Source organism: Symphalangus syndactylus, chromosome 14 (genome assembly GCF_028878055.3).
Source record: "Symphalangus syndactylus isolate Jambi chromosome 14, NHGRI_mSymSyn1-v2.1_pri, whole genome shotgun sequence".
NCBI classification, from domain to species: Eukaryota; Metazoa; Chordata; class Mammalia; order Primates; family Hylobatidae; genus Symphalangus; species Symphalangus syndactylus.
The window spans coordinates 36,224,512-36,244,787 of NC_072436.2; the positions used below are offsets into that span (position 1 = coordinate 36,224,512).

A 20,276-nucleotide genomic window follows, 5' to 3' on the forward strand; every position below is an offset into this window, starting at 1 on the left:
TTTGCCCGCCTTCGCCTCCCAAAGTTCTGGGATTACTGGCGTGAGCTGCCACGCTCAGCCTTATCTGACTTCTAGTGGTTCCAAACATCTGTATTAAAATCATAAACTAGGAAATGTTAGTTAAAATGTCTTTTTATTCCAATGGGGGAAAAAAACTGGTGATAGTGTTCTTTCCTAAAGCTTTTGCATTTTGACCTCTAGGAGAGGTCCTTGAATATTTACCCAGGCTTTCCTGACTTGATAAAAGAACACTGCTTGGTTATTGTATAGTGCAGTCATCTGCAGATTAAGTGGCAGCTGACCATCTAGGCAGGGGAAAATATGAGAAGTAATAATATAAAAGGATACTCTGTGATGGACAGTCATAATGGTGACATAAGATGTTCAGAGCCGGGAACAATGGCTCACACCTGTAATCCCAACACTTTGGGATGCCGAAGCAGGAGGATCACTTGAGGCCAGGAGTTCAAGACCAGCCAGGTCAACATAGCCAGACCCTGTCTCTACAAAAAATAAAATAAAATAGGCACACACCTGTAATCTCAGCTACTCAGGAGGCTGAGGTGAGAGGATGGCTTGAGCCCAGAAGTTAGAAGCTGCAGTGAGCCACGCTTGTGCCCCTGAACTCCAGCTTGGGCAACAGAGTGAAACCCCATTTCAAAAAACAAATTTTTTTTTTTTTTTTTTTTTTTTTTTTTTTTTTTTTTTTCAAAAAAGGCTGTTGTATGCTTTCCATTGCAAGAAAGAAGCAGGATCAGAGAAATTCAGACTAAAACAATGAGATGGCAAAAGTTAAAGTCTAAGAATAGTGGTGTTGGTGAGGATGTTTGTTAATAAATGACACATTTGCATATTATGTTGAGGAATGATTTGGCAATATCTAGTAAAATCAAAGGTGCACATATCTTATGACCCAGCAAATCTACTACACATGAGCACAAGGGACATGAACAAGAATGCTCTTTGCTACATTGTTTACAGTAGCATAAACTAGAAACAACATGTGGCCATCTATGTATTAAATAAATATAGTCATATAGTAGAATATAATGAATTAACTCAGATCTACATGTATTAACATGAATAAATTCCAAAAGTCTAACACTCATTAGAAAAAGTAAGTGGCTAGGCTGGGCACAGTTGCTCACACCTATAATCCCAGCACTTTGGGAGGCCGAGGCAGTGGGATCACTTGAACCCAGGAGTTCAAGACCAGCATGGGCAGCATAGTGAGACCTCATCTCTTTGAAAAGAAAGAAAGAAAAAATACCTAAAATGTAGTGCCATTTATAAGAATGTTTGTAACTCCCAAGAGAATGATAGTTGCATTTGGTTATACAGGAGAATGCCCTGGTGTTTAGGAGATCTGGGCTGAGGTATTTGAGGGTAAGGTGTTACAGTGTTGACAACTGACTTTCAAATGGTTCTGCAAAATAAAAATGTGTGTGTGTGAATGCATACATAGGGGAGGGAGATAAGCAAAGACAATGTGTGTAACATGTTAACGATGATTGATCTGGATGAAGGACAGATGGGTGTTTATTGTACTTTTCCTATAACTTTCCTGTAAAATGGAGCTTTTCAAAATAAAAAATTGAAGATACTCATTGAGCCTATAAATTGTGGATAATACATATGTAGTGAAATATATTTAATGAAAAACATGCAGAGGTATGACAAGCAGTACCTTTAGGACAACAGTTACTTCTGGGAGGGCAGATAAATAAATGACAGATCGGATACTTGAGCTATATCAATAACACTTTATTTCTTTAAGAAAAAAAGAGGTGGGGAGCTCTGAGATTAATATGGGAAAATGATAAGCTGTTCAATCTGGGGTCCATTAGTGTCTCTGCTTACTTTCTCTACTTAAAAAAAATATATATATATTTTGAAATTTCTTTGAAAAGAAATATATATGTGTATATATATATATATATATTTTTTTTTTTTTTTTTGAGACGGAGTTTCACTGTCACCCAAGCTGGAGTACAGTGGCGCAATCTCAGCTCACTGCATCCTCCGCCTCCCAGGTTCAAGCGATTCTCCTGCCTCAGCCTCCTGAGTAGCTTGGACTACAGGCACGTGCCTCCATCCCCAGCTAACTTTTGTATTTTTGGTGGAGACAGGGTTTCACCATGTTGGCCAGGATGGTCTTGATCTCTTGACCTCGTGTTCTGCCTGCCTCGGCCTCCCAAAGTGCTGGGATTACAGGCATGAGCCACCACGCCCAGCCTATAGTTTTATAACTAGATGATAGTTTGTTCCATAACTATAAATAACGTTTTTAAAACTTCAGAAAAGTGGGAATAAATAATTTAGTTTTCATTTTAAAATTAAAGCTTATTTTGAAAGTTATTATGGTGCTTAAAAGAGAGAGAATATATATTTTGTAGCTCTATCCACTGGAAAAGATTAGAAACAATGATTATCTCAATAGCACTGACCAGCTCCAGTGCTCAGATTATATTCGCCAAATCCCATTTCCCAGTTAAAATAAATCCAGGCTCCTGGGAGAAGGAGCTGATTCGATGTATGAAGTTAGCCTAGAATATCTTGTTATGAAAGAAAGCATGAAACCTATTGAAGACCATCAGAGACCCAAGTCTACTGTTACAGACTCAGGTACTAGGGCTGCTAGGTCAGAAGGACTCAGCAGCCAAACTGAATAAGACGGAAAAGATGAAATAATTAGATCATCAAGAATATATTTATTAAATTCCTTAAGTTCACGATGACACCAAAAAACACAACCAAATAAACACAACACTGGTCTCCTTTGGAGGACAACAGGGAGCTAAGTCATTATTTTCAGTATGTTAATAAGAGAGAAAGAATCATGCATTTATCCTGCCTGTGCTGTGTGCTGTTTGCCACTGGGCCACTAGTTGAGGAAAGTTTTTCTTTACAGAAATATTTCAGCTAATAAATGAAGAAGAAATAGTCTTGTTCCCTGTCTTAGTTCATTTTGTGTTGCTGTAACAGCACACTACAAACTGGGTAATTTATAAAGGAAAGATATTTACTTGCTCACAGTTAAGGAGGCTGCGAAGTCCAAGGGCATTGTGCTGACATCTGCTCAGCATCTGATGTGGGCCCTCTTGCTGCATCATCCTATAGTAGAAAGGCAAGAGAGTACGCATGTGTGTGCACAAGACGGCAGAATGGGGGATGGAGGGCAAACTCATACTTTGATCAGGAACCCACTCCCACAATAAGGGCATTAATACTTTTATGAGGGCACAGCCCTCATAACCTAATCACCTCTCAAAGTTTCCACTTCTCAACACTGTTGCATTATGGATTAAGTTTGCAAAACATGAACTTTGGGGGACATATTCAAACCATGGCATTCCCTCTTCCCTAAATAAAGTAAAATAACATTGAACCTGAATTTGATCAAGCCTCTAGATCTAATTATTAGTTTACCAGAAATACAATTCAGAAGAACATGTTAGATTGACACCATGTGGATATGATTAGCAAAATCCAGACTTAAAAAAAAAACTACAGGAACAATAACTTGGTTTCCTCCACGAATAATACAGGAGGCATGGGCAGGGTGGAAATAGAGAAAGAGAAAGACTCCTAAAGATTAAAAGGCTAAAAAAGACTAAAGGTGGCCAGATGCGGTGGCTCATGCCTGTAATCTCAGCACTTCTGGAGGCTGAGGAGGGTGGATCACTTGAGGTCAGGAGTTCGAGACCAGCCTGACCTACATGGTGAAACCTTATCTCTACTAAAAATACAAAATTAAGTGGGCATGGTGGCGCATGCCTGTAATCCCAGCTACTCGAGAGACTGAGGCAGGAGAACCGCTTGGAACCAGAAGGTGGAGGTTGCAGTGAGCCGAGACTGGCCATTGCACTCCAGCCTGGGCAACAAGAGCGAGACCCCGTCTCAAAAAAAAAAAAAGACTAAAGGCTTGGCCAGTGGTGGTTCACGCCTGTAATCCCAGCACTTTGGGAGGCCACGGTGTGGATTGCTTGAGCTCAGGAGTTCAAGGCCAGCCTGGGCAACATGGTGAAACCCCTGTCTCCACCAAAAATACAAAAAATTAGCCGGCACAGGGGTATGCACCTGTCGTCCCAGCTACTTGGGAGGCTGAGTTGTGAGGATTGCTTGAGCCAGGGAGGCAGAGGCTGCAGTGAGTCTAGATTGCACTGCTGCGCTCCAGCCTGGGTGACAGAGTGAGAACCCCATCTCAAAAAAAAAAAGAAAAAAGATTAAAGGCTTTAAAAAAGAATAAAAGACATAAATTGAACAATATCAAATGTATGGACCATGCATTGGATCCTGATTGAAATAAACTGTAGGGAAAAAGTATTTGTAAGACATAATATTAGAAAATTATTTTAACCCTTAAAAACATTTTTTAGGATTTTAAAAAATTTCCTGCTTTCTAGAGATAACACACAGAAGTATTTACCAATGAAGTGATAGGCTATCTGGGCTCTGTTTCAAAATAGTCTTGGGCTTAGGGGTGGATGAGCAAGGATTGGGTGGGGGATGGATGAATGGAGATGGGCCATGAGCTAGTAATTGCAGAACCTGGTGGTGGCTTAACCAGATTCATTATATTGTTCTGTCTACTTTTGTGTACGTTGGAAATTTTCCAAAATGGTTTGTTTTTGAGATGGAATCTCACTCAGTCGCCTAGGCTAGAGTGCACTGGTGCAATCATAGCTCACTGTAGCTTCAAACTCCTGGGCCCAAGCCATCCTCCCACCTCAGCCTCCTGAGTAGCTGGGACTATAGGTGTGTGCCATCACGCCCTGCTAATTTTTCTAAATTTTTTGTAGAGACAGGGTTTCGAACTCCTGGCCTCAAGTGATCCTCTTGCTTTAACCTCCTAAAGTGCTGGGATTACAGGCATGAGCCACCACGCCTGGCCACAAAATAAAAGGTTTTAAATATTTCATTTTTATTCACCTGGCAGAATCCCAGGTAGAAGTTAGAGTGTTTGGTGGATGGTTGAGTGTCTGAGCAGGACCCCACAGCCAAGGGGGGTTAGAGGGAGGGGCCGGCAAGGGTAGGGAATAAGGCCTGATCAGGTGAGCTGCTGGAGGTGGATGAATGGGGTGTCTGCTTCCCCAGGTAGAGCTGGATAGATACTGGTGTGCTGAGAATGAGAAGGAGGGTGAAGAAAGATGCAAAACCCAGCAAAAAGTACCCAAAAGCAACCACCCACAGCAAAAATTGGGAGAATGAGCGATTTAATCCCACAAGGCATACACTTTCTAGGACTTTACAAATAAGAACACCTTTAGTCCCTACAGCAACCCTCCCATGAGGTGTGTGCTGTTCTTTGTCTCTATTTTACCTTTTTTTTTCTTTTTTTATTATACTTTAAGTTCTAGGGTACATGTGCACAATGTGCAGGTTTGTTACATAGGTATACATGTGCCATGTTGGTTTGCTGCACCCATCAACTTGTCATTTACATTAGGTATTTCTCCTAACACTATCCCTCCCCCAGCCCCCACCCCCCAATAGGCCCTGGTGTGTGATGTTCCCCTCCCTGTGTCCATGTGTTCATATTGTTCAACTCCCACCTATGAGTGAGGACATGCGGTGTTTAGTTTTCTGTCCTTGTGATAGTTTGCTGAGAATGATGGTTTCCAGCTTCATCCATGTCCCTGCAAAGGACATGAACTCATCCTTTTTTATAGCTGCATAGTATTCCATGGTGTATATGTGCCACATTTTCTTTTTCCAATCAATTATTGATGGGTTGGTTCCAAGTCTTTGCTATTGTGAATAGTGCCACAATAAACATACGTGTGCATGTGTCTTTATAGTAGCATGATTTATAATCCTTTGAGTATATACCCAGTAGTGGGATTGCTGGGTCAAATGGTATTTCTAGTTCTAGATCCTTGAGGAATCGCCACACTGTCTCTCACAATGGTTGAACTAATTTACACTCCCACCAACAGTGTAAAAGCGTTCCTATTTCTCCACATCCTCTCCAGCATCTGTTGTTTCCTGACTTTTTAATGATCACCATTCTAACTGGCGTGAGAAATTTCATTGTGGTTTTGATTTGCATTTCTCTGGTGACCAGTGATGTTGAGTATTTTTTCATATGTCTGTTGGCTGCATAAATATCTTCATTTGAGAAGTGTCTGTTCATATCCTTTGCCCACTTTTTGATGGGGTCGTTTGTTTTTTTCTTGTAAATTTGTTTAAGTTCTTTGTAGATTCTGGATATTAGTCCTTTGTCAGATGGATAGATTGCAAAAATTTTCTCCTATTCTGTAGGTTGCCTGTTCACTCTGATGATAGTTTCTTTTGCTGTGCAGAAGCTCCTTAATTAGATCCCATTTGTCTATTTTAGCTTTTGTTGCCACTGCTTTTGGTGTTTTAGTCATGAAGTCTTTGCCCTTGCCTATGTTCTGAATGGTATTGCCTAGGTTTTCTTCTAGGGTTTTTATGGTTTTAGGGCTTACATTTAAGTCTTTAATCCATCGTGAGTTAATTTTTGTGTAAGGTGTAAGGAAGGGATCCAGTTTTAGCTTCCTACATATGGCTAGCCAGTTTTCCCAGCACCATTTATTAAATAGGGAATCCTTTCCCCATTGCTTATTTTTGTCAGGTTTGTCAAAGATCAGATGGTTGTAGATGTGCAGTGTTATTTCTGAGGCCTCTATTCTGTTCCGTTGGTCTATAAATCTTTTTTGGTACCAGTCCATGCTGTTTTGGTTACTGTAGCCTTGTAGTATAGTTTGAAGTCAGGTAGCGTGATGCCTCCAGCTTTGTTCTTTTTGCTTAGGATTTTCTTGCCTATGTGGGCTCTTTTTTGGTTCCATATGAATTTAAAGTAGTTTTTTCCAATTCTGTGAAGAAAGTCAGTGGTAGCTTGATGGGGATGGCATTGAATCTATAAATTACCTTGGGCAGTATGGCCATTTTCATGATATTGATTCTTCCTATCCGTGAGCATGGAATGTTGCTCCATTTGTTTGTGTCCACTTTTATTTCGTTGAGCAGTGGTTTGTAGTTCTCCTTGAGGAGGCCCTTCACATCCTTTGTAAATTGGATTCCCAGGTATTTTATTCTCTTCGTAGTAATTGTGAATGAGAGTTCACTCATGATTTGGCTGTCTGTTTGTCTGTTATTGGTGTATGGGAATGCTTGTGATTTTTGCACATTGATTTTGTATCCTGAGACTTTGCTGAAGTTGCTTATTAGCTTAAGGAGATTTTGGGCTGAGACGATGGGGTTTTCTAAATATACAATCATGTCATCTGCAAACAGAGACAATTTGACTTCCTCTTTTCCTAATCGAATACCCTTTATTTCTTTCTCTTGACTGATTGCCCTGGCCGGAACTTCCAACACTATGTTGAATAGGAGTGGTGAGAGAGGGCATCCCTGTCTTGTGCCAGTTTTCAAAGGGAATGTTTCTAGTTTTTGCCCATTCAGTATGATATTGGCTGTGGGTTTGTCATAGATAGCTCTTATTATTTTGAGATACATTCCATCAATACCTAGTTTATTGAGAGTTTTTATCATGAAACGCTGTTGGATTTTGTTGAAGGCCTTTTCTGCATCTATTGAGATAATCATGTGGTTTTTGTCGTTGGTTCTGTTTATGTGATGGATTACATTTCCTGATTTGCGTATGTTGAACCAGCCTTGCATCCAGGGATGAAGCCAACTTGATCGTAGTAGATAAGCTTTCTGATGTGCTGCTGGATTTGGTTTGCTAGGATTTTATTGAGGATTTTTGCATCAATGTTCATCAGGGATATTAGCCTAAAATTCTCTTTTTTTACTGTGTCTCTGCCAGGCTTTGGTATCAGGATGATGCTGGCCTCATAAAATGAGTTAGGGAGGATTCCCCCTTTTTCTATCGATTGGAATAGTTTCAGAAGGAATGGTACCAGCTCCATTTTGTACCTGTCCCTATTTTACCATTAAGGAAGCTGACACACAGATAAATTACTTGTCTAAGTCAGTGGCAAGTCCCTTAAGTCACTGGCAAAGCTAGGATTTGAACCTGGGCTAGCCTGGAACCTGGCTTCTTGCTGCTGTGCACACTATGCTTCTCTATGTCAGTGCAACTTCCAAGTTTTGGTGGAAATCTATGACCATAAAGTAGCTTCCTCTCCCAACTTCTCTATTCTCTTAGTTCCCATTCTCCTAATCACCAAACTTGCTGACTTCAGCTCTTCTCTCCCTCCTGTCCCATAATAACCACTCATTCCTAGGTCCTATGTATTCTCTAAAACTGTTCTCTGATCCCAGAGCCATCTCTCAGAAGACACAGTTTGTGGTTTTCCAGCCTGGATCACTGCAGTAGTGCCCCTGACTCCAGCTCTTCCCTTTCTGTTTATCTCCCCCCACCTTTTTTTTTTTTTAACCTCCCAGTGCACCACTTTCTCCATGTCATTCTCGTGCTTGCAAACCTTCAAGGCATCCTCATTGACCATAAATTGAACACAAGGTCTTGCTTCTAAGACAGCGAGAACAGTCCAGGCTTGGGTTCAAATAGCACCGCTGCCACCGTTTTACCCTGTGACTCTGCAGGATGGAGATGGGACTCACTCAGAGAGGCTTTAAGATCAGATATGCAAAAGCATACATAGAGTGGCTGAGAGAATACAAGCACTTGGTCCCCAAAGTGAGTTGGTGCTTAACAAATGTTCACTCCTATGCTGTTTTGCTGTTTTTCCAGCATTTACCTTGTAACAACTCTACCAAATCCCTTTATCTTTGGACTTCTCCTCCTGCCCTCACCCCTTTGCACTTAGCTCTGATCACTGCATTGCTCTCCTCTGCTTACACTATCAAACGCCTGCTGGACTCAACTAAAGGAGCCTCCCTCTCCCTCAGGCCTTGGCAACCTGTTCTTCCCATGAACTACTAGAGTACTTGCCACTTGAACAACGCCTGGGTTTTTTGGACCATTCGAATTTCAGAAAACTTGGTGGGGGAAAGGGACTGTCAGACTAATACCCCCTCTTTTTTTTTTTTTTTTTAACCAAGTAAGAATATTAAGAGAAACAATGATCCTAATTTCATTTGAAAAAGAATACTTTAATAATAACAAAAAGGGTGGGTGGGGGGACAAGCTCACCCTAGAGCAAAGGACAGTCTTTTAAATTCTATAAGCTTAGCTTTAGTTAAAAACTTGACTCTTCTGAGATATACCTAATGCTAAATGACGAGTTAATGGGTGCAGCACACCAACATGGCACATGTATACATATGTAACAAACCTGCACATTGTGCACATGTACCCTAAAACTTAAAGTATAATAATAAAACAAAAAACTTGACTCTTCAGTCTTGTTTCTACCATTCTAATAGAAACCAGTGATACCTGCCACTTATTTGAATGCATATGGCTCATTTCCCATCCTCCTTATAAGCTCTGGATTCTGGGCTGGGCACAGTGGCTCACACCTATAATCCCAACACTTTGGGGCCCAAGGTGGGAGGATCTCTTGAGGCTAGGAGTTCAAGACCAGGCTGGGCAACAGAGTGAGACCCTGTCTCTACAAAAATAAAAATTAGCCAAGCTTGGTGCCATGTACCTGTAGTCCCAGCTACTCGGAGGCTGAGGTGGGAGGATTGCTTGAACCCAGGAGTTTGAGGCTACAGTGAACTATGATCTCCCTACTGCACTCCAGCCTGAGTGACAGAGCAAGACCCTGTCTCAAAAAAAAAAAAAAAAAAAACTAGTCACAAACATTTTCATGTTGTTTGGGTATTTGTTTTTCCATTCAACATTTAATCCTTGAGTAGCTCCTAGCAGTCTGGGCAGTGTCTTAGGGACTAAGGTATTAAAAAGATAGGAGACTGGGTGTGGTAGTTCATGCCTATAATCCCAACACTTTGAGAGGCCAAGGCAGGAGGATCACTTGAGCCCATGGGTTCAAGATCAGCCTGGGCAACATAGCGAGACCCCGTCTCTACAAATAATTTTAAAAATTAGCCATGTGTGGTGGTGCACACCTGTAGTCTCAGCTACTTGGGGAGTTGAGGCGGGAGGATCCCTTGAGACTAGAAGGTCAAGGCTACAGTGAGCCGTGATTGCACCACTGTACTCCCGCCTGGGCAACAGAGTGAGACAAAATTCTGTTTAATAAAAATACAATGATAGGGTTCCAGCCTTAGAGGGACTGCATTTCAAGTGAGAGAGAGGGATGACTGTGCAGTCACCAGTGGGGACATTGTGCTGAGGAAGGGCAGCCTAGACCTTGAAAGGGAGCGAAGAGGTGGGTTGGAGCTCCCTTCAAAGTATGCCACCTGACTTGGGGTTCCCAGGGAGTTCAGAATGGTTGGAATTTAGTCACAGGAAGCAAGGAAGGAGATGTTGAGAGACGGGCTAGGGAGGTAGCAGAGACCAGCCCTCAAAGTCCTTCTTTATCATTCTTAGAAATTTCAACCTTAGGCCGGGCTCAGTGGCTCATGCCTGTAATCCCAGCACTTTGGAAGGCTGAGGCGGGCAGATCATGAGGTCAGGAGATTGAGATCATCCTGGCTAACACGGTGAAACCCTGTCTCTCCTAAAAAAAATACAAAAAATTAGCCGGGCAGGGTGGTGGGCACCTGTAGTCCCAGCTACTCGGGAGGCTGAGCCAGGAGATTGGCATGAACCCAGGAGGCAGAGCTTGCAGTGAGCCTAGATAGCGCCACTGCACTCCAGCCCGGGCGACAGAGAGAGACTCTGTCTCAAAAAAAAAAAAAAAAGAAGAAAAGAAAAGAAATTAGAACCTTAGGGCAGGTGCGGTGGCTCACACCTGTAATCCCAGCACTTTGGGAGGCTGAGGCGTGCGGATCACAGGTCAAGAGATTGAGACCATCCTGGCCAACATGGGGAAACCCCGTCTCTACTGAAAATACAAAAAATTAGCTGGGCGTGTTGGCACGCACCTGTAGTCCTAGCTACTCTGGGAGGCTGAGGCAGGAAAATCACTTGAACCTGGGAGGCAGAGCTTGCAGTGAGCTGAGATCGCGCCACTGCACTCCAGCCGGGCGACAAGCGAGTCTCCGTCTCAAAAAAAGAAAACGAAGGAAGGAAGGAGATTGGAACCTTATTTTGAAGGAAACAGGAACTATTGAAAAGGTGTCCTATAAACCCAATTCTGCTAAAGAGATGGAGAGAGAAAGAACTGGAATGATAGGAACATGTGTACAAGTGCAGCTCTATTCTGACAGGACACTGGGAAGAGGCACACCAGACTGAGTTACATACAGAGAAGGGGGGAGCACATTCAGGGGGGACATCACCTCATCTGTCTTGAGCTACTAGAGAGAGAGGAGAGAAGGGAAAAGTGTGTTGATTAAAGAAAATTTGGAGATTGGGGGAAGATTTTTTAAAATGTTAATCATCCAGCCACCAATATATATCAGTTTTAAAATGTTGGTCCAGGTTGGGTGCCGTGGCTCACTCCTGTGATCCCAGCACTTTGGAAGACTGAGGTAGGTGGATCACTTGAACTCAGGAGTTTGAGACCAGCCTGGCCAACATGGGAAAACCTGTCTCTACTAAAAATACAAAAAAATAGCCGGGCGTGGTGGCGCAGGCCTAGAGTCCCAGCTACGTGGGCTGCTGAGGCAGGAGGATCGCTTGAACCTGGGAGGTCAAGGCTGCAATGAGCTGAGATAGTGCCAGTAACACTCCAGCCTGGATGGCAAAGTGAGACCCTGTCTCAAATAAATAAATTAAATGTTGGTCCACTTTCTACCAGACCTTTCTTCTGGCATGTAAGTTTTCTGCTTCTTTCTCTTTTTCAAATATCATTGTCTTCACACTGAGGTACAACTTGGTGTCCAGCTTTTTTGACTTCATATTTTATCCTAAGTGCTTTCTTCAGTTGACTCCCCTAACTGTTTCTCTGTTTTTAGAAACTCGGGTTTTTCTGGTGCTTTACTCTCATAAACAATAGTGCAGTGCATGATTCTTATGGATTAAGCTTTTTCTGAATTTAGGATTAGTCCTCTGGAGTACAATCCTAGACTTGGGCTCATTGAATAAAAGGCTAGAAACATCTTTTTTTGAGACAGAGTTTCACTCTTGTTGCCCAGGCTGGAGTGCAGTGGCGTGATCTCGGCTCACTGCAACCTCCACCTCCTGGGTTCAAGTGATTTTCATGCCTCAGCCTCCCAAGTAGCTGGGATTACAGGCACCCATCACCACGCCCAGCTAATTTCTTGAATTTTTAGTAGAGACGGGGTTTCACCATGTTGGCCAGGGTGGTCTCGAACTCCTGACCTCAGGTGATCCACTCGCCTCAGCCTCTCAATGTGCTGGGATTATAGGCATGAGCCACCACGCCCAACCTTAGAAACATCTTAAAGCCACATCATATCGCCAGATTTCCTTGCAAGGGGATGAATCAGCTTATACCCGGGGCAACCATAGAGTGCCCATTTCTCCTGCATCCCTACATAACACTCTGCTTTCCATGGGGCAGCCTTGTTATTGTGAAGAACCAGTACCACTAACGTGCTTTTTTAAGAAACAAAAATTGTTATAGCTTCAAGGCTGCATACACGTTGCCAGAGAAAAAGCCTGAGGGGATGGGTGGATATCGCCTTGTAATTTGCTGTTAGTTTTCCATAAAGGAACAAATGCCTGAAACTTTCCAAAACTTAGTCTAAGTTTGGACAGATCCCCATGTCTTGAAATCTTGGTCCCCTCAGGAATAATGCTCTATTTAGAGGGGAAGAACATGTAAATATTCCCAGAAACATTATAGGGTACTTGAAAATCCTTTGAAACATCTGCAAGTATCTTGCAGATGAACGAGGTTACTAAGCCGGCCAGCAGGAACAGCCAGGTCTAATGTGTGCCCCCAGGAAGCCAGGCCTGTTGAGGTGGGTCTGTTAGAGAGCCCCGGGCTGTAGGGTTGCCCACCTGACTCAGCTGCCCAAGCATCTCTCCTCTGTCTGGCGCTTCCTCCTAGCATCCTGGTTTGTATTCCTACTTTGAGTTGAAACTGGGCTTTTCCACTCCTGAGTAGCTCTAGAAGACCTAAGAACCACTTCACATCTGAGAATGATCAGTTTTTGGCTGAGATCACAGAGTTATCTGGTCCAACTATTTGTTGCCTGGCCTCTGCCTGAACACCTGCAGTGATGGGGGCAGCCCAGAGCAAACTGAATTCCTCCTCGTCCACGTTGACAGCCTTTCACTTTTCAGAAGATCACCTTCCTCACACTGATGGTCTCATATAACATCATTTTGAATGTCCTCAGCTCTCTGCACCACCCACCCAACTCCACTCTGGGCCACCTGGAAGGGTGTATCCAAGATCAGGACACCAGTCCCTGGGCACCAGGGAGTATGCTGGCCACTGAAGCAGCTTCCTTTTTCCGGCACCCATGTTGTAAAATTGACTCCCCCAAAGTTATTGTCCACATGTGTAACTGTCCCTCCCACCATGTCCCCTTCCACACACTATTTCCCACCCCTGGCATGGGTATAGGACGTCATTTCTGTTAACCTTGTGTTGGTGGGTTTATCTCATTTTTCTAGCGTAGTGTAGGGGTTCAGGGTGCAGACCCTCTGGTCAGGGTAGGTTCAGATCCCACCCTGGGTGAGTCAGAGAGCTTCCCTGTGCCTCCGTTTCTTCATCTGTAAAATGAGACCCTCAACAGCCCCTACTTCAGATGGTGCTCATGAGGATTGAGTTAATGTTAGCGAAGGACTTCGGACGGTGCCTGGTATGCTGTAAGATGGGTGTCATTTCTCGTTGTCACACCGTTGAGAGTCCGGATCGTCATCATGTTCCCTTCGCATCTGACCAGTGAGCCTCCCAGATCAGTAGCCCACAAGGCGATCGGGTCAGGGCTGAGCAGCTGCCAGCAGAGGCTGGAGACTTGAGGCTCCCATGCAATCTATTCTCGCCTTTGTGTGCTTTCTGTCTTTTGTTTTCTGCTCTGTGTGTGTTTGTTTTTGTGATTGTTATTTTAAGTCTCTCGCAGGAACGCTTCGTGATGCTCAGCCCGGCCAAGTGATCTGTATACATCCTCCATTATTTCTTCTCCATTTCTTTTTAATCAAATTTCCTCCTCTGAACTTCTACCCTCAGATTTATTCATTATCCAACCAATACTGATGGTGCAGCTCAATGGCCCAAAGCTGTTCTGGGGGCCACAGCAGTGATATGAGTGTCCTGGGGAAGCTGACGTTCCACGGACACAAGCAGCCATCTGTCTGTCTCATTCCGCCAAGACCTCTGTGAGGTCTTGTTGACCCCTTTGCATGATGATCTTAAGTTTGTTCACCACTGTTCAGCATATGGGCATTAAACCCTATTTTTGCATCGTCCTTCCCACTGTTATTTTCTCCTACTGATTAAGGGGTATCTCCTCCACTGTTATTTTTCTTCCAGTGACATATTCAGGAAGAGCAAGATCTCAAAAAATATAAATGTTGATGTTCCCCACCCAATCCCAGTTGTCATTAGAGTGTTTATACTTATCCACGCAGTGCTTCAGTTCTGGAATATATTCATCTTTACCTTACCCTGGTTAGCAATAACAGCAACAGGAATTAAAACCAGTGGGCTACTGTTACAGCTTGGCAGGTGTAACTTCAGAGAACAAAGGGGATTCTTTTTTGTTTGTGGTTTTGTTTATTTTTTATTTTTTATTTTTTTGAGACAGGGTCTCCCTCTGTCGCCCAGGCTAGAGTGCAGCAAAACCACAGCTCACTGCAGCCTCGACCTCCTGGGCTCAAGAGATCCTCCCACCTCGGCCTTCTGAGTAGCTGGGACTACAGGTGTGTGCCATCATGCCTGGCTAACTTTTTGGGTTGTTTTTTAGAGACTGGGTCTCCTTGTGTTGCCCAGGCAGGCTTTGAACTCCTGGGTTCAAGAGATCCACCCTCCTCAGCCTCCCAAAGTGCTGGGATTACAGGTGTGAGCCCCCACTCCCATTCTGGAGATTCTTCGTTATTTTATCCTGACTTGAAGAGTCAGCACACTTTCTTTTTGTGTTCTCTAAAAAGGTTGAATTCAGAGATTTTTTTTTTTTTTTTTTTTTTTTTTTGAGACGGAGTCTCGCTCTGTTGCCAGGCTGGTATGCAATGGCGTGATCTCGGCTCACTGCAACCTCCGATTCTCTGGTTCAAGCGATTCTCCTGCCTCAGTCTCCTGAGTAGCTGGGATTACAGGCACACACCACCACGCCTGGCTAATTTTTTTTGTATTTTTAGTAGAGAGAGGGTTTCACCATGTTGGCCAGGATGGTCTCGATCTCCTGACCTCTTGATCCACCTGCCTCGGCCTCCCAAAGTACTGGGATTACCAGCTTGAGCCACCGCACTCAGCCAGAGAATTATTGTTAACATACCCATAAAATTAACTTTTGGGGTTTTAACAAATTGTACCACCACAATCATGATATAGAACAACTCCACCCACCCCAAATTTCCCCTGGGCATCCCCTTTGTAATCAGCCCCAAACCCTGGCAACTGCTGATCCACTCTCCATCCCTCTGGTTTTGCCTTTTCCAGGATATAAGTGGATTCGTATGGTGTGTAGCCTTTTGATTCTGGCTTCCTCCGCTCAATAATATGCACTTGAAATTCATCCACATTGCTGCAGGTATTAGTAGTCCTTTTTCATTACTGAGCGGTTTTCCATTGTATGGATGAGCCCGTGTTTGTTTATTCATTCATCTGCTGAAGAACATTTGGATTGTTTCTAGTTTGGGAAGATTATGTATATAACTTATAAATAGTCACGTAAAGTTTTTGTATGAGAATATAATCTTCTAATAAGGCATTTCACTTTTCATCTCTCTTGTTCCACTCTGATTTTTTCTTTTTTCTTTTTTTTTTTTTTTTTGAGATGGAGCCTCGCTCTGTCGCCAGGCTAGAGTGCAGTGGCGCGATCTCGGCTCACTGCAACCTGCGCCTCCCAGGTTCAAGCGATTCTCCTGCCTCAGCCTCTCTAGTAGCTGGGACTACAGGCACCTGCCAACACGCTCAGCTAATTTTTGTATTTTTAGTAGAGATGAGTTTTCACCATGTTGGCCAGGATGGTCTCGATCTCTTGACCTCGTGGTCCACCCACCTCGGCCTCCCAAAGTGCTGGGATTACAGGTGTGAGGTACCACGCCTGGCTGTTCCACTCTGATTTTAAAGGTGGTGGAAATTTTGGGAGAAACTTTGCCTGGTAAGTTACAGATGGCACTGCATCTTTTGAAGGAATGCCCCCATTCTTTCAAAAAATTGATTTCACGAATTCCCAAACAAATGCCAAAGAATTTCTCATCTCTTGAGAAGTCTTGGACCACATTCCCCATCTGCTGGAATTTATGTTCTGCCCGAAGTGGATCGCCTACTTAACTTTTAATTTTTTGTCTGTGGGTTGATACCTTTCTAAATCACAAAAGCACCATGATGCTAAGCAAAAGATGAAGATGCCAAAGGTGGTGAGGTCCAGGAAACTCAGAATAGGGCTTTGTCCTCTCATGGACACATGGGAAGAAAGGTGAGGTCAGCTTGAGTGTGCAGATGTTGGCATCACTGAAGGTGAAAGGGTGGCTTGGATTGCAGAGGCTCTGCAGGAGAGGGGTGCTGGGGATGGGCCGAGGTTTGGGGATTTAACTTGTTTCTGAAGGGTGTTCTCAAATCCTGCTCTGGATAATTCCCCAACTACCATTTAATCAGCTCCATTAAACCCGCCCTGTCTAGCGCACTGTGCTCCAGACAGGGCTCTCCTGGGCTCCCAGTAATAGCTCAATTGTGTGTAAGTGGCTGTGAAGAGGCTCTGTGTGCTGGATGAATAGGCCTCATCTCCATGGAAACCAGCACTGACTGAGGGGCTGACCTCTGACCCACTTGTTGCCACCATACTGTTAACCACTGGTACCTCTTGGGTGGAGAAAGAAAGCAAGGAAATGGCTGTCAGAGTTGTTTTCATTTTCCCTTAGTTTAGGCCTGGGTCCACACTAAGTAGAAATAACACGCTCATATTAATCCAAAGCACTTGGATGTGAGTTTGGCTTCATTATGGACTCTGTCTGTCCCTACCCTGTCTCCCTGAAGCCATTTCTTTAATCCTACAATCTAGGATGCAGCGGAGTGAGCAGGGTTGGTTTATCACCACCCTCTGGGGATGCTGGGAATGTGGTTCCTAAGGGACAGTGTGGAAAAGAGGAATGCCCCGTGCTGGGAGCCTCACCCCCTAGGCTCAGGGCTGGTGGTGTGACCCTTACGGTGTGACCGTGGGCACATTTTCTCATCTGTACGATGGAGCTAATCCCTACCTGCAGCCCAGAACCCTCGCGGAGCTCAACTAGGAAGAGGCAGCCAAGGCGTTATACCTGTGACGCTCTCCACTAGCCAAGGCATTAGGATCTCAAGGGCAAGGGCAAAACATGTACCTTTTTAGCAATGACATAAATAAAAACTTGGCTACACCTTATAAGGGGCCAGGTGCGGTGTGGCTCATGCCTGTAATCCCAACACTTTGGGAGGCCAAGGTGGGAGCATTGCTTGAGCCCAGGCGTTCAAGATCAGCCTAGGTAACATAGGGAGACTCTGTCTCTACAAAAAATAAAAACCCACCAGGCTGGGTACCGTGGCTCATGATTGTAATCCCAGCACTTTGAGAGGCGGAGGCAAGAGGATCGTTTGAGCCCAGGAGTTCAAGACCAGCTAAGCAATATAGTGAGACCTTGCCTCTACAAAAAAAATAAAAAAATTAGCCAGGCATGGTGGCACGCACTCAGCTACTTGGGGAGCTGAGGTGAGAGGATTGCCTGAGCCCTGGAGGTCAAGGCTGCAGTGAGGTGTGACTGCACCACTGCACCCCAGCCTGGGTGACAGAGCAAGACCTTGTCTCAAACCATGCCCCGCGCCCCCCCCCTCCAAAAAAAAACCCAACCTTGAGACTCATGCCAAGATGGCTTTAACAACCCTGAAGTGAGTTATTCGCTCAGGCCCTGTCTGTATCAGCGAGTATTTCAGACCCTATTGTGTCCGGAATTGGTGGGTTCTTGGTCTCACTGACTTCAAGAATGAAGCCATGGACCCTCGCGGTGAGTGTTATACAGTTCTTAAAGGCGGCGTGTCCGGAGTTTGTTCCTTCTGATGTTCGGATGTGTTCGGAGTTTCTTCCTTCTGGTGGGGTTCGTGGTCTCACTGGCTCACGAGTGAAGCTGCGGACCTTCGCGGTGAGTGTTACAGCTCTTAAGGCGGCACATCTGGAGTTGTTTGTTCCTCCCAGTGGGCTCGTGGTCTCGCTGGCTTCAGGAGTGAAGCTGCAGACCTTCGCGGTGAGTGTTACAGCTCATAAAGGCAGTGTGGACCCAAAGAGTGAGCAGCAGCAAGATTTATTGCAAAGAGTGAAAGAACAAAGCTTCCACAGTATGGAAGGGGACCTGAGCGGGTTGCCACTGCTGGCTCGGGCAGCCTGCTTTTATCTCTTATCTGGCCCCACCCACATCCTGCTGATTGGTAGAGCCGAGTGGTCTGTTTTCACAGGGCGCTGATAGGTGCGTTTACAATCCCTGAGCTAGACACAAAGGTTCTCCACGTCCCCACCAGATTAGCTAGATACAGTGTCGACACAAAGGTTCTCCAAGTCCCTACCAGAGTAGCTAGATACAGTGTCGATTGGTGCATTCACAAACCCTGAGCTAGACACAGGGTGCTGATTGGTGTGTTTACAAACCTTGAGCTAGATACAGAGTGCCGATTGGTGTATTTACAATCCAGGAGCTAGACATAAAGGTTCTCCAAGGCCCCACCAGAGTAGCTAGATACAGAGTGTCGATTGGTGCATTCACAAGTGCTGAGCTAGACACAGAGTGCTGATTGGTGCATTTACAATCCCTTAGCTAGACATAAATGTTCTGCAAGTCCCCACCAGACTCAGGAGCCCCTCTGGCTTCACCCAGTGGATCCCACACCGGGCCGCAGGTGGAGCTGCCTGCCAGTCCTGCGCTTTGCGCCCGTACTCCTCAGCCCTTGGGTGGTCAATGGGACTGGGTGCCATGGAGCAGGGGGCGGCGCTCGTCAGGGAGGCTCCAGCGGCACAGGAGCCCATGGACAGGGGGAGGCTCAGGCATGGCGGGCTGCAGGTCCCAAGCCCTGCCTGGCGGGGAGGCAGCTAAGGCCCGGCGAGAAATTGAGCACAGCAGCTGCTGGCCCAGGTGCTAAGCCCCTCACTGCCCAGGGCCGGCTGCTCCCAGTGTGGAGTGCGGAGTGTGGGGCCCGCCGAGCCCACGCCCACCCGGAACTTGCGCTGGCCAGCAAGCACCGTGCGCAGCCTGGGTTCCTGCCCGCGCCTCTCCCTCCACACCTCCCCGCAAGCTGAGGGAGCCGGCTCTGGCCTTGGCCAGCCCAGAAAGGGGCTCCCACAGTGCAGTGGCGGGCTGAAGGGCTCCTCAAGTGCCGTCAAAGTGGGATCCCAGGCAGAGGAGGCGCCAAGAGCGAGCGAGGGCTGTGAGGACTGCCAGCACGCTGTCACCTCTCACTCTGGCACTCTGTCCATACAGGTAGATTTTTCTGGACTCTGTCCTTTGCTTTGAGATGACCTGGGTCGCCATGGTTGTCCTGGACTCCAGGAGACATCACAGGCAAAATCAGGTCCATACTTCCCCCGTTTGTCTGCAGAGAGGCCTCTGGTGTGGGTCAGATCCAGGGGCTTTCCTTCTATGTTTGCAGCTGGAGGCCTTTGGATGCAATTGCGTGAACCCCCTGGTGTGTCCCTGGAGCCACAGAATGTAAGAATGAATTTTCAAGAGAAAGGTGAGAGACAGGTGCTGGGCTTGTCAGATTTCTGGCTGGGCACACCCCATAAGATAAGTCAGGTAATTTCTTGGAAAGAGAGCCTTGCGGGGGATCAGTTACATGTATCTACCCATGTGTCATGCCCTGGGGGCTGTGTTGGGGGCAGGGGCAACGTAAGAGGTAAACAGGGCCCCAAGTCTGAGCTCCTGGGAGAAAGTCAGAATGCAGAGTAACAATTTCATTTTAGCGGAGCGTCAAAAGTCTCATGGCTTTCTAGGAATTGCAGAGTGATAGGAACCAGGAGGAGAGGAGGAGGGACTGCAGGGTCATTTGCAGTGACTGAGATTTCCAAATGCTTTGTTCCCTAAACCTGTCTACCACCACGGGGCGAGGGCATCAGCTCTTTGCATCCCTCATACCTCAGGTCACTGTCGTAAGCTCTTTTCTTGGAACTCTGATCTCAGATAACCTGCATTAGTCTGAAATAGGATGCTGAGATACCACCATAGGCTCAGGAGAGGTGCTTTTTAGACCTGTCTAGTTGGGTTTTCCCATCTGCCCTGAAGT

At 45.3% G+C, this 20,276-nt stretch overlaps 1 protein-coding gene across 2 annotated transcripts in view; it reads left to right on the forward strand.

The window, feature by feature from the left end:
• TCF7L1 (transcription factor 7 like 1) overlaps positions 1 to 20,276 on the forward strand; it is a 177,973-nt gene that overhangs the window by 85,768 nt on the left and 71,929 nt on the right. The gene's annotated exons all lie outside the window — the stretch shown is intronic.